The following is a 13337-nucleotide window of genomic DNA, read 5'->3' as shown; positions in this document are numbered from 1 at the left end:
GCTTCGATAAGACGAAGAATAAAAATGAAACGCGCTGTGAAAACGCGACGCCTTCTGCAATGCATCGTGTGCGTTCGCACGAAAGTAAAGAGCGGTGCCTTGATAGATGTATAGGTCTGATAGCCGCTGTATTAGAATATTGATTTTCTCAGGCGAGATAGCGAAGTCGCATTGTTCGCCGTTGAGAGTGTCTAATTATCAATGAAAGTATGTTCTCGTAGACATCGATCAGTGCTCTTGAGAATTGTAACGCGCCGTTCTTTTTTGTTTCCATATTTTTTTTTTTTTCAGGAAAATCTTACGGCCTACTTTCACGCGTACAAACATCATCAAATCCTTCGTTGTTTTAGCTTTTTTTTGGAATTCGACTTTTGCCTTTTGAAAGAAATTGTGCCGCATGAAAAATGTAATTAAAAGCTAGTAACGATGTCAAGTAGCGTTGCAACTCGTGCCAGTTCTATGCTCCATGCGAGCGCTATTTTTTTCTCTTGCACCAGCGTAGAGGATGAAAACGAAAAGTACAATTCGACTTGGAGCGGTCGAGTGCGTTATTTTCTTAGAGGGCTAATTCCGATGTTAGAGTCCGGCTCGTTTGTGGCGGACATTGCGATTTGAATTTCCGATTTCTAGAGTTTGCTCGTTCTTGGATTATTTGTCGATAAAGGCAACGTATCCTATAGGAAGGAAAATAAACAAATGCGCGCGATAAATCAAACAATGCGCGACATTCGGCGCACAAAGAGCGTGGTAAATAGGATCATCTGGAACCGTTTTAATTAACCTTCTCGCGAAGCATGCCACGCGACATCTACCGGATAAGGCAGCAGCTGGAAAATACACCAAGAAGGCCGAAAGCTTAGCGCGAGGTCGCTACCTGGGAAACTGGCCGAGAGCGAGGGCGCCAATTTTCGTGATCCCTCGGAATGACGAAATGCGCGTTATCGAGCTTGACGCTTCGTTCCGACGAGTGGCTGGCCAAATGCGAGCACGCCGACCGTTTTCCGCGCGCGCGCGGGCTTCGCCGTCGTGGTCGCGCGTCGTCGTCTCGCCGCGGCGAGCATCGGCGAACGCCCGGCGGTTTTTCCGCGCGCCAGCGACTTTCTCTCCGTCTGCGGAAGGCCGGCGCCTTGCTTTTTGCGGGGAAGCTGCTCCGATCCGAGCGCCCGGTCCCGAGTGGGACGCGACGACGACGGCGACGCGGCCACGTCGCGCTAATGAAAACATCGAGCGAATTGCCATTGTTTTCTGCGCTTTGACGCTTGGCGCCGAGGCAATCCCGCCTGTCGCGCGCCTATTGCTACCCACCTTTTAATTACGACTCCATTGTTGCGCGCAGTCTTTTCTCTCTCTCTCTCTCTCTCGCTGCCTTTCCTCTCGCGGCGAAAATCGAAAGTCAATGCGGAAAAGAAGGGGAAGGAGAAAACGCGTTGCCCGCGTAGCTCGGCGCGATCGTTACGCGCGTAATCCTACGGCGCGACGCGTGGAGCCGAATCGCGCAGGCGCGTGTCGCGACGGCAATAAAAAAAAAAACTACGCGCGCTTCTCGGCCGTGCAGGAGTCTTGCACTTCTCGATTTGGTTTCTCTCTCCGCGAGTCGATTGTCTGCGCGCGGCGTGCGACTATATGCCGCGAAGCGATCGTCGACGGCGGAGGACGCGGCGCGCACCTCGAGAGACCTCCAACTCGGTCGCGGACTGTTTCACGCGAGCGCGCGCGTCGTAGGTGACTCGGAAGCGAGCCTCCGAACGGAGAGAGATGGGGGCGCGTTTCCGATTTCGCGCGACTTTCCTCGCCTCCGCTCGTCGGCCGGAGATGAGGGGGGGGGGGGGGGGCGTGCCGATCGATCTTGAAGCTAATAAAGCACGCCGCGGTGACAGAAGGCACGCGCTGCTCACGGCAGAAGGCCATTCGGACGATGAGCACATCGCAGCTCGTCTCGTCTCGTCGGATGAATTTTCCTCTCCTCTGCTTCGCGCACCTCGTTAAAGTAGCTGCATTTCCCTTTGACATCGCCATCCGAGTCGTTCCGAGCAAAATAATGCTTTTCGTTCTCGGTGCTCTGCTGTGCCGCCGAGCAAAGTCCAGCCGAAGATGAAAACTATATCGCTCGAAGGAAGAAAGAAGGAGAAGATTCTTCATCAAAGTAATTTCACCTCAAGTGCGCGCGTCAACTCTTTGAACTAGAGACCTAATTGTCGCGGTAAATCATCTCATGAGCAGAGGTCATAGATTAATGAAAGTCTTTCTCCCTCTCCACCTTTCAGAGGACGAAAAATGGCAGCATGTAGGGAAAATTAATGAAAACCTTCGCAAGCCAGACGCACCGCCCACATAACCGTAAGCCGAGCAGAAGGGAGGGGAAAGTCGCCGTACGAGGGCGCGAGCCAGAGGTCGAGAGAGAGAGAGAGAAAAAAGCACTCGTATATATACAATTTCTCGCGGGTTATCGGGTGTCTGGAGACGCACGATAAAAAAGAAAGCAAGCTAAGGAAAAAAAGAAATAAAACAGAGAGATAAGACAGACAGAACGCAGACGACATTTCACTCGAAATCATCGAAAATGCGAGCAGCGAGCGATCCACGCGCCTTCGTCGTCCGCGTCGTCGGAGCGAACCCCTCGTTCCGCCTGTTCGACGGATCTTCGATTTGTTTTCCTCGTTCACTCGTCGATAATAGGATAACAGGGCGGTGGAGAGCGCGGGGGAGGGGGGGGGGGGGGGCGTGCAGCGCCGCTCGAGTGAAAAAAGCGCGGGCGGGTAAGACGCGACGAATTTTACTCGGGCGGAGGCGCAAGCGAAAGGAGAGAGCGAGCCAGCTGGAATTTTTCAGGCTACGCCGGGACTCTCGGCAATAGGCCATAAGTTTCTCCGTCCATTAAACTGTGGGACGCTGCTTGTGACAGGACAGTTCGCTCGGCTCGCGACACTTCCCGTGATAATGCGACGCATACCGCGAAGCGGGAGTGTTCTCGTCCCCACCCTCGACTACCGCCGCCGCCGCCGCGCAGCGCTCCGCCGGTTTGTCTCGGGGCCACGAGCGTTTTCGTGCATCGGTTTCGAGAAAATCACGAGCGCAAAGCGACTCGATTTAGCTTGAGCCGCGTGCGCGTAATACGCGTTATTCGCGTTATTCGCATCGAAACGAAACGACGTCAAGTCACAAGTCACAATTTGGACTTTATTATTAATGGGCATGAATTTATTGCGTTGCCGCAACTAGCCATTAGCGCGCAGCGTCCGCGTAACGACCGCTCTGGCGCAACGCGCGTCAGCTGTGCGCGAACGAATCCAAGCGGTGAAATTCACCGAGGACGCCGGTTCGTTACGCGGAGCACACGCTTTCGCGGAGCACTTGAACGTAACGCTGTGCGGCCTCGCGAACGCAATCGCGCTAGTCGAGATCGCGACGCGCAAGCGGACACGGGGCCGGATCGCCGTCGAACTCGCGAGGACGTCCGAGGTAGCTTCGAGGTTGCCCGAGCGGCTCTCGAGGGCCTCGCCTCGTCCCGGAGAGCGTGAACGGGGAGACTCGTAAAGAGCGCGGGCGAAGGCGTCGCGGGGCGGGGGGCGGGAGAGCGGGGAGGCTTTCTCTTCTTCTTTTTTTGCCAGCGCCGACGATACGGAAAAAAGCGCCGCGAGGCTTTTCGCGGTGGTAAACGGCGCGCCGGCCGGCTGAGCTCCGAGGGGAGCTCGCGCACGAGAGACTTGCGCATGCGTCGCAGTATTGAATCGGAACGAGAGAAGTGCAGGACGACGACATTCCAGCCGGAGAGCGACTGCACGGCTACGACGATTTCTCCTAATGACGATATCGCGTCTCTTCTCCCCTCTCTCCTTCTCTTTCTGCCGATGATATTGAAATTTCCCCCTTTTTTTGCAAGACGCGACGGCTCGCCGGTTTAGATTGGAAACTTGTCGATACAGTGGCCTTTATTAAAACGGAAAATTGATGAAAAACCCACACGGCTGGCTTTTCATACGTTAATCGGACTGCGAAAAAGCAGAAAAGAGAGAGAGAGAGGAGGCTTTGAGCGAGTCACGTATTATTAAACGAAGCCGGAGTTTTCTCGAAAAGTTTCGATTGCGCGCCGCTTGATAAAGCAAGTTAGTCGCACACTTGACGAAAAGTTCATAGCTAAACTTGCAAGTTTATGAAGATTTATGGGCAGGGAGAGAGTCGCGAACTGGCAGCAGCGATTGATGTTCCACACGCGATGGAGGGTGAAAGTTAAGTGCCGGCTGCTGCTGTTGCCGTTGCTGGTGGGTTGCTATGCCGTCGGCTTTTTCGACGTCGCGCTGGGGGAGCTTGCAGACTCCACGCCACGGAAACGCATCGCGTATCGATCCTCATCAAGCTCCGGCTGTAATTAATTCACAGGAGGGTCATCGACAGCTCCGTCGCGTCTTCTCGTTGCCAAGGTGGCGTTTTCGGGCGATACGATTTCGGACGGCGCGTACCGAGGAGCCCATCGGCTCGGGAAGAGCGATACGACGTCGCCTCGCCCGACGATCGATCGACGTCAAACGTCGCGCCCGAACTCGAGACACGCTGTGCCGTGCGCCCCGATCCCGCGGACGGCCGAGAACGAGGACGATCGAGAAGGCAGGCGCGCACGTGCGCGATCCGCGGCACGGCGGGCCGCCAACGTCGCCGAAGAAAGCGCGCGCTCTCGTTCGCGGCGGCGAGCGTTTTCGGGGGTCGTCGCTCCGGCCTGCCTCCGGCGCGCGCAGCCTCGCCTCGCCACGCTCGATTCGTCGCGCGCCCGTGGCTGCGCTCGCCTGATCCGCGACGACGCGGCGCTGCGGAGGTGCTCCGGTCGATTCGAGCGATCCTCTGGCTCTTCCGGGCCGATCGGAAAATGCGCCGGCTGCTTTTCGTGCGCCCTCGGGAGGTCGAGCGTCGAGGTGCATTTGCCTTTTGGAATGCTCGCGGTAATGGCGCTTCGCCGCTCGTTCGACAAGAATGCAATCGCTGGTGACTATCGGTCGTATTAAAAATTGCGAGCGTCGTTACGAGCAGAGCAGTCTCTCCAGAATAATCGAAAGATAGTCTCGGTGCTACCTGCAAATAATTAACTGCGGCGGCGCTGCCAGCAAAAACTTTTGCGCAAAGCAAGAACGCTTCGGACAAAGATTTGAGAGAGGGAGAGAGAGAGATTGGGTGCAGCGAATATGCGGCGAGGGCTCGCGCAACGTGCACAGTTCATCCCCGTCCGCTCGCAGTAAGGCGGGAATCGCACGGATTTGCATCGCGGAGCGAAGCGCGGCGGCGACGCGCAACTTTAATTGGAGCGCTCGGCGAGGAGGACAAGAGCGAAGCGTGCGCGCTCGAGAGCGAAAGATGTACGGGCGGGCGGCGAGGCGTGGACGCGCTACGTGCGGTTCGTCGCCTGTCCGCCGGAGGCCCGTGTCAAATCCCCCGATTAGCGTGTCGCCGAGGCGCCCTCGTCGATGAAAATCCAAAGTGCCATCGAGATGGCACAAGGAAACGGGCAAATTACAGGCGATTCGCGCGTCCGGAATGCTCCCGAGCGAAACAATATCCGTAAACACGGGGTGACTTGTCACTCCGAGGAAATTGCCAAGTTTCGCTCGTTGGAATGTCAAGAGCCGTGCCACCGCGGCGTGGCATTAAGCGTGCAGTTACGCGTCGCACTCGACCGTTCGAAATTTAATTTTATGTTATATTCCTCGAGCCAGAACAAGCGCAGGATCTCGTGTGTGACCTGCAGCAATACGTGAAATATTTATGACGCAGCACCGTCCGCGCTCTCGGATCAATTATGCAATGAGAGACAGAGAGAGAGAGAGAGGACAAAGGCGGGAATCACGTTCTTCGTGTACATTTCGTAATTTGCTTGCTTCGCGCCAAGGCAGAATAATCGATGCGTGCGTCGTACTTCGCTCGGACGGGGGGAGAAAGAGCGCTCGATGTCCCATTGTCGAGGCGCGCTACGAGGCAGATTTAAAAAAAAATTTAAAAAAAGGAAATTTAAAAAAAAATTTAAGCAAACTCTCGTCGATTACCGAGGCGCACGAAACAGAATTTATGTATTCGGTTTTTTCGCTCCGGCAGCTACAGTTTCCACTTTCGCGCATCCAAATGCAACTAGAAACGGAGTTGTCCAAAGCAGGTCGACTATATTGATCGATCGTGGCGCTCAAGGTTGACATTTAATAAGGCGAGGTGGGTTTGGTTAGCCAGGTAATTGGTATAATTAGACAATCATACGTGTAATTTGAGCGTCGACACCGCGCTTATTCATTGATATTACAACACAAGTCGAGTTAATGCCGATCAATCTTCGGCGTCCATTTACCGTAGAAATAAAAGCTTATCGGTCTGCGTGCAGTTTTGTAATGAGCTGCGTTTAATCGTCGAATGCATTCCCGACGGCGCGACTTTCATAATTGGAATGTCAGCGCTTATTTTTAGCGACTATCGTCGACTGCAGGTGGACACGCGATTTGCATCTCTCTCGGCTACTAAATTAACTGCTTCGAGCAGTGAAAGTTTATAGGTACATGATTCGGTAGCGTTCGAAGAATCATCTACTTGGAGATTAAAATTGATCTGCTTTTATAATACATATATGATTTGTTGGTTTGAAACGACGCTAAGTATTACATTTTAGTCAGCTTACGAAACCTTCAAGCCACGATAAATTCCATACAATAACTACCGAATCACTTGTTCGTTATCACAGATAACGCGTTATCTCGAAAAACTAATGAATAACCATTTACACACTACCAAAAGAAACGTTTCTTAGGTAAGAAATTCGTTTCTTCCGAGGCGTGGTTCTCAGTCGTTTTTCCTTACATTCCGAAAAATATTTTACGTTGGAATTTTTTTTTTTTCATAACTAACTAATAATTTACTCCAGTTAAAAAACCTCCAAATCTGTTCCGTACAAAGCCCACACCCAAAGTCCACCAAAAATAAATAAAGATAATAATCTTTCTCGCTCGAAATTACTAATCAGCTATCCGTCGTTGTGTAGATAACGCGCGAAGTAAGAGTGACCTCGCCCTGATCCCCGGAAAAAGGAAAGGATCTGGCTTCGATCGTGAATAAAAAGTGGATCGCATCACATACACGGAGTCGATCTAATTTGGAGGAGCCGAGTCGTCGTCGAGTCGAAAAAGGAAGTGGAATTCTGCCCTCCCCTCTCTCCTGCATCCTCTCCATCGGTTGCCACACCTTTGCCCATTGTGTTGGTGCGCGCGGGAATAAAGAAGAAAAAAAAGTGCTCGCACGCGGTCGTCTAACTGCCGCGGCGTGTCTCTCGTTTGTTGTCGCTCGCGCCGTTCGATCGAGCATTTTTATCATCGGCGAAACGGGAACGACGAGCGCTCGCGTTCGGTCGCCGCGGCACACGCAGTTTTACGGGCTTCGCGTCGCGCTAAGCCTGCGCGCTGTCGTCGTCGTCGTCGTCGTCGTCGCCGTCGTCGCCGTCGGCAACGGCACTTCGATCGGGGTCTCGTTGCGCCGAGTTTCGCAGGGAAGCTCGAGCTCGCGCGCGACAGCACCGACACCGAAGCGAATCTCCGCGCGCAGTCGATTTCTCCGGTCTCGGCGCGGCTCTTCCCGCTTGCCCGCTCTCTATTCCTTCACGCGCGCGCGCGCGCGCGCGAGAGGAAAGGAAAAGACAGAAAGGACGTTCGATCGTTCGATTTCCTCCGCGCGGTTGGGAAATTCCGGCTATGGCAAGGAGCGGCGAGCGCGCGGCGAGCGCGCGGCGATTCGCATTGGCCGACTCGCCGCTCTGCTGCCGCGCGCGTCTCGTTTCACTGACCGCATTTCGCAGCGACCGTTCGCTCTGCGCATGTGTCGGCGCCTCCACGTATTTATGCGAATTAAGTGGCATTGGCTAATTGCTGGCGCTTTCGTGTCGTTCGCGTGGGACGCGCGCGCGCGCGCGTGCTTTGTGCACGCCCGGCTGAAGCGCAAGAGTAAAAAAATATATTAACGCGTCCGTCGTCGTTTATTAATTTTGTCGGCAGGTGGATACGCCCTGATTGGATTTCGCGCGAGCGTTGCAGAAAACCGCAGCGATGAAATATTCGTAATTTAAAAATATTGTACGGTAATTATCAGAGACGGTTATTAGCGTGACATGAATGACGCGCAACGCGCTTCGGCTCGAGATTATATCGAGCACTTATTCGCTCAACAATTCTCATTCGATCCAACTAATCTGTTCCACTTTATTTTTCAATGTAAATGGAAAAAACTGCTATTCGCGCTTTCAATTTGTTCACGAGTAAAAATTGCGAACATTTTAATCCATTTCAGAAACGCTAATTTATTGAAATGCGTTCAAATCACACGTACTCGTTAAATGTCATCGTCATTCAAGTCAAAGGGCCTACTCGTGTTGGTTATATAACAGCGCTGACCTATTCCCAACGCACTTTCACTCATTTTTCGACTGCATATCGCTAAAACCCCAAGAATAGATTCGCAATAAAATGCCTTTTTGCTTGCCAACTAGCTAAGTTCACTTTGTATGATTAGTAAAAAGAAAATTGCATTTGTATTGGCATTTCGTTACTTTCGACAAAACAGTCTTTCCTAGACCGAGCCCGCGAAAATAACGGACGCTTAGTTATACTCGCGTATGCACTTGTATATGCGCGAAGTAATTACTCGTGGAAAATGCTTGAGCGTGCAATCAACTCGCACAGCGATACACGAATAGAAATAAAAAAGAAAAAAGGAGTTGTGATCTCATTCCAGCGCGCGACTATTACGGAAAAATGCGAAACGCCGGCTAATCATCGGCTACGTAGGGGGAAAAAAAGAGAGAGGGCAATAAATCAGCTTGTCTATATCGCGTGCATATCGAAGAAGTTTTCACAGTCGATGGATCACCCGAGTCGAGCTGGAATAGAAAGAAAGAGAAAAAAAAAATGAGCATAGCGCGCGCGCTTTCCCCGCGAAGAGGCGCAGCGCGGATTCGGTCGCAGCTGAATTTCCCGTTTCGTCCGCCTCGGTCGTCCTCGACACTCGGGTCCCGTCCATTGCCGCGGCGTTAATATCGAGGCGCGAATCAATCAGGCGGCGGCAGTGGAGCGAGAGCAAAAAGTCAAAAAAGAAGAAAGAAAAAAAAAACGCCGAACGCGTTTAACGCGCGGCAGGTGTTATAAGTGCGCGCTATAAAAGCAGGTAGCAGCGAGCGACGATGGCTATAATGAAGACAACAATGTACTTTCTCTTTTTAGCTACCTAGAGCGCGCCGAGGAGTTGTAAAAAAAAAAGACGAAGGGGAAAAGAAAGGTTTTTCTTACGGCTGGCAATCCAGTTCGGCAGCGTGAAGCCAAGTGCCCATGTTTTCTTTCCTCTCTTTTTGTTAGAGATGGATTTACCGGCTAATTTACTTGTTATTTTGCTTTTCCGCGTGTTGTGCCTATCTTTTTCTATTTTTAGAATCGCAAAGACGTGGAAAGTTTTCAGCGTAACAATCCTCGTGCTATCTTACGACGTAAGCGCGTGCGTGTGCGTGTACGTGAAAATAGCGAGTTTCTACGTTTCTTTTTGCGAAGAGTAGTTCTATTCTGATTATTGCTGTTGTTCGAGTGCTCGGATTCCGATGCAAGTTTTTCTTTAACACTTGGAGAAACTTCCGCACTGCAAGAGCGTCATTGAAATGCTGACTATGATTCATTAGCATTTCATCTGCCATTCATCGTCTCTCAAATACTTCCAAATTACAAAGGAATCAATTTAATTTGTGCGAAGGAAACGTTAATTGAATATTTTTGGAAGAACCGTTGTTCAGGAAATAGAGAATCACTTAAACGAATCGAAATCGCAGATGGATCGTAATCGTATAACGCCGTTTAAAAACCGCACTGGGTACAAACCATCGATGCCAGTATCAAGAACTAAACGGTATTTAAAAAAAGAAGGGAGACAGGGAATAGGCCGTTAAAAGGAAGGCAGTCGTACAATCAGCCGTGATTTTGCAATAAAACAACTCGACCGCTTATACGCTATACAACACCTGTGCACTCTCATAAGCGATATAAACAGAGAGAGAGAGAGAGAGAGAGAGAGAGAGAGAGAGAAAGAGTCGACAGGCAGCCGTTATAACTTTATAAGGCTGTGCATGCACTTGTTACTCAATACGGAAACCTAACTGGCTGCCGCGCCGCTTGGCCTTCGAAAACTGGGTCGATCGTCATCATCGTCATTCTGCTTTTTTCATTCTTTTGCCATTGGCTTTCTCTCGTCTCTTGAATTCTTCCGCTCGGCGGATCTAGCTTGGCTTGTGCTCTTTCGCGCGGGCGATCGCGGGCTGCGAGTAAGAAGTGTGGCCCAAGCGGCTCGGCGCCGAATTCTCGGCAATGTTCCTCTTTGCCGACTGGAAAGTTCGAACAACAATTGGATAACGAGAGAGGAGAGAGGCGCGAAACGGCGAAAGAGCGCACTAGAAAGTCCGTCGAGCAAAGTTGGCGCGCGAACGGCGTGGAGATTTATACCGAGATTCTCATTGGTCGCGTCCACGTCGTTGCGATTTTCTCGCGCGCGGCAGTCCAGCGATAGCAACGCTCGCAATTCGAGCCACGCGCTCGGCGAACGGCCACGCGTTGGAAATTTAATTAATCGAAGTCCGCCGACCGCGTCGAAAGCTCTCTTAAAATTGCGCGCCGAACGGCCTGACGCAGCTGGAACACGCGAAAGTCGAGTCCGATGGGATTCAAGGGACTCCTCGCGACGTCCATCTCTCTCTTTCTTTCTCTCTCTCGCTCTCTTTCTCGCTTGTAAATTTTAATGCCGAGAGATATCAAGGGAATCGCGTTATCCGCACGAGCGCGCGGCCAATCTAGTGCGCATCCTCGCCTGCGAACGCAAGAGTCCGTATCTTTTAATTTTAGCTTTTTTTGTCTCTCGGTTCGACGAGCTTTCCGATACGTCGAGTAAGCATTAAAATAGACGGCATGATCAAATGCGATCGTTTGTGTATTTTTTTCCGCGCGCCAACTTTATTAAGATCAGCGCGGGCCTTTTCATTTTTATCATTTTCCTATAATCGAGAGGCGGCGACTCTGATGGGCTAATAAAGCCAAGAGGATCTTACGTTAGCGATCGGGACATTTTTTTTTTTGACTCATGACGACAATGTCAGTTATCGCTTTATCCTTATTGGCCGAAGGATCGACTTTTATTGTCCTTGCCTTGGATGACTTTCGTGCGGGCTTTTGCTTCGCTCAAAGGCATATGTTCAGTTTGTTTATGAAATTGAGAAGTATATTTCGAACAAATTGAACGAATCCTACTCTCAACTATATGAACAAACTTACCAATTTATTACGGATAATCCCCTGAAATTGGGAATACATTGCGCTTTTTACGCGATAATACAGCTAAACTTTAAAGAAAAGAACTTCCAGATTGTGCAACATGCCCATCACGTTTGTTTACTTGAGTTCAAAGTTTATATCGAACTTGAGCCTAAATATCGATAAGAATGAATCGATTAGGATCTTTGAATACTGGAACGTATTTGATTGGTGCATAACTTGACTGGTTTTATATGGGAGGAAATTAATTTAGAGCACTATGAAGAATATTTTGAAAGCACGACCGAGCGGCTGACTAGTTATAAACGACGCGAACGTGTTTATAAAGAGAAATCAAATTAAGTCACTGAATGTTGAATGTTAAGTATGAATATCGAAGAAAATTTGATGGCGCGATCGTAGTCATTGGAAAACAAGCATGGTGAAAAAGTTAGCTCAGAATAAGATCGGCAACTGGAAAGGTTCTCGGCGTACAAATCCGGAGAGGAAAAATTGGACGCGATCGAGATTCGCTGCCTCGCGGCGCGGCACACTGTATTTGCGGTGAGAAGCGCATAAAGAAATTTTATTGTCGCGTTCGCCATTTTTCATCGCCCATAAAATTTTACAGTAATCAGTTCCACGTGACGATTTTATAGGACCGTAAAGCAATCTCTTTTTTTCTCTCTAATGTTGAAACTCGTTCAACATACTACGACGGAATTCGTTTATCCTTCTCGCGCGACTAACGCGCGGTTCAACGTTTCTGTTGCAGGTGAGTTGACGGAGCTCTCAACGAGGCGAGGTACTCGGCTAGCGATTCCTTCGTTGGATCGCTAACGCGGATCTCGCACTCTTCGTGCGAAACGTCCAGATAGCGCGGGAGAGAAAAGAAAGAAGGGAAAAGAAGAAAAGGCACTTGGCGGTTCTCCGCCGAAAGCCGGGGCCACACTTAGATTCGCGCGCGTTCTCTGCTGCGTGGTCTCGCAGCGGAAAGCGTGCAACGGCAAGTCGAGTCGTTGGAGCGGCCCCCGCCTTCGAGTGCTCGTCCCGGAAGCCAAGGGAGGAGGACGGCCGCGTCCAACGTCGAAGGGGAGGCTTCGGCAGCCGGCCTTCGCGGAAGGCCACGAGGCATCCTGGGACTCCGGCCGCGGGGCAGCGAGCAGCACGGGCGTGGGAACTGCCCCCGGGGTCACGGTCGCGCGCGCGCTCCCGTTTCTCGTCCTCCCGCCGGCGTCTTTTCACGCACGCGTGCGCGCCTGCTATGCGTCTCGTGCGTGGAGCCCGCCGATCGGCCGCGAACGAGCGCCCCGGAATCGGCGATGTGCGCGGCGAACGTCCGACGACGACGGTCGAGAGGGCGCTTTGCACTCGCTTGCACCGTACGACGCCTCGCCCCCCCCCCCCCCCCCCCCCCCCTCACGAATTATCGGCACGAGAAGGCACCGTGTAAAGGTGAGCTGCGCGTGGTGGCGCGCGCGGACTCGCCGGGCGTGTGGAAGGACCGGAGTCACGCTAGGCTGCGCATCCGGTGCGTTTTATACCTTGCCTACCGATCGGCCCGCCTGCGCAAACAAAGAACGAGCCGAGAGTACGCATTACGTATCCTACGGCCGTTCTGGATTTATACATAAACCCTTACCTCGTTCGTCGGGAGACAAGGAGCTTCTTTGTGAGTTTTACCGGCCGAGTGAACGGCGCAGTCAAGTCGAGTCTTTCGTGACTCGAACGGTGTACGTAAAACAAGAGCATCGCCGATTAAGAATGCGACGCAAAGTGAGAAATACTCCTCGAGAGATCTGCAAAGTCGCGACGGCGGGGCGCACCCGAGAGCAAACGTTCAATCGGTGCTTCGCGAAACAATTTTTTTTTTTCTTCCGTCTTTTCGCTTTCCTTCTTTTCCAAGCTGCGAGCACTGAAAAAACCGAATGTTTTATTCAATCGCGCATAATGAGGAGGCGGCACGCGTGGGAAAGCGCATAATGGGAGGGGAAAAAAAATCGCGCGCCAGAGAGACAAAAGAGCGCGAGCTTTCGAGCTTGATTATTC

At 51.6% G+C, this 13337-nt stretch overlaps 1 protein-coding gene across 1 annotated transcript in view; it reads left to right on the top strand.

Moving 5' to 3' along the window:
- The window catches only part of LOC131672545 (uncharacterized), a gene marked incomplete at its 3' end in the record, with an annotated part of 31432 nt that overhangs the window by 3934 nt on the left and 14161 nt on the right, over positions 1–13337 (top strand). The window lies entirely within an intron of this gene.

Source organism: Phymastichus coffea, unplaced genomic scaffold (genome assembly GCF_024137745.1).
Source record: "Phymastichus coffea isolate CEN01 unplaced genomic scaffold, Cenicafe_Pcof_1.1 PCOF00153, whole genome shotgun sequence".
NCBI lineage: Eukaryota > Metazoa > Arthropoda > Insecta > Hymenoptera > Eulophidae > Phymastichus > Phymastichus coffea.
This window is presented reverse-complemented; position numbering and strand designations above follow the sequence as displayed.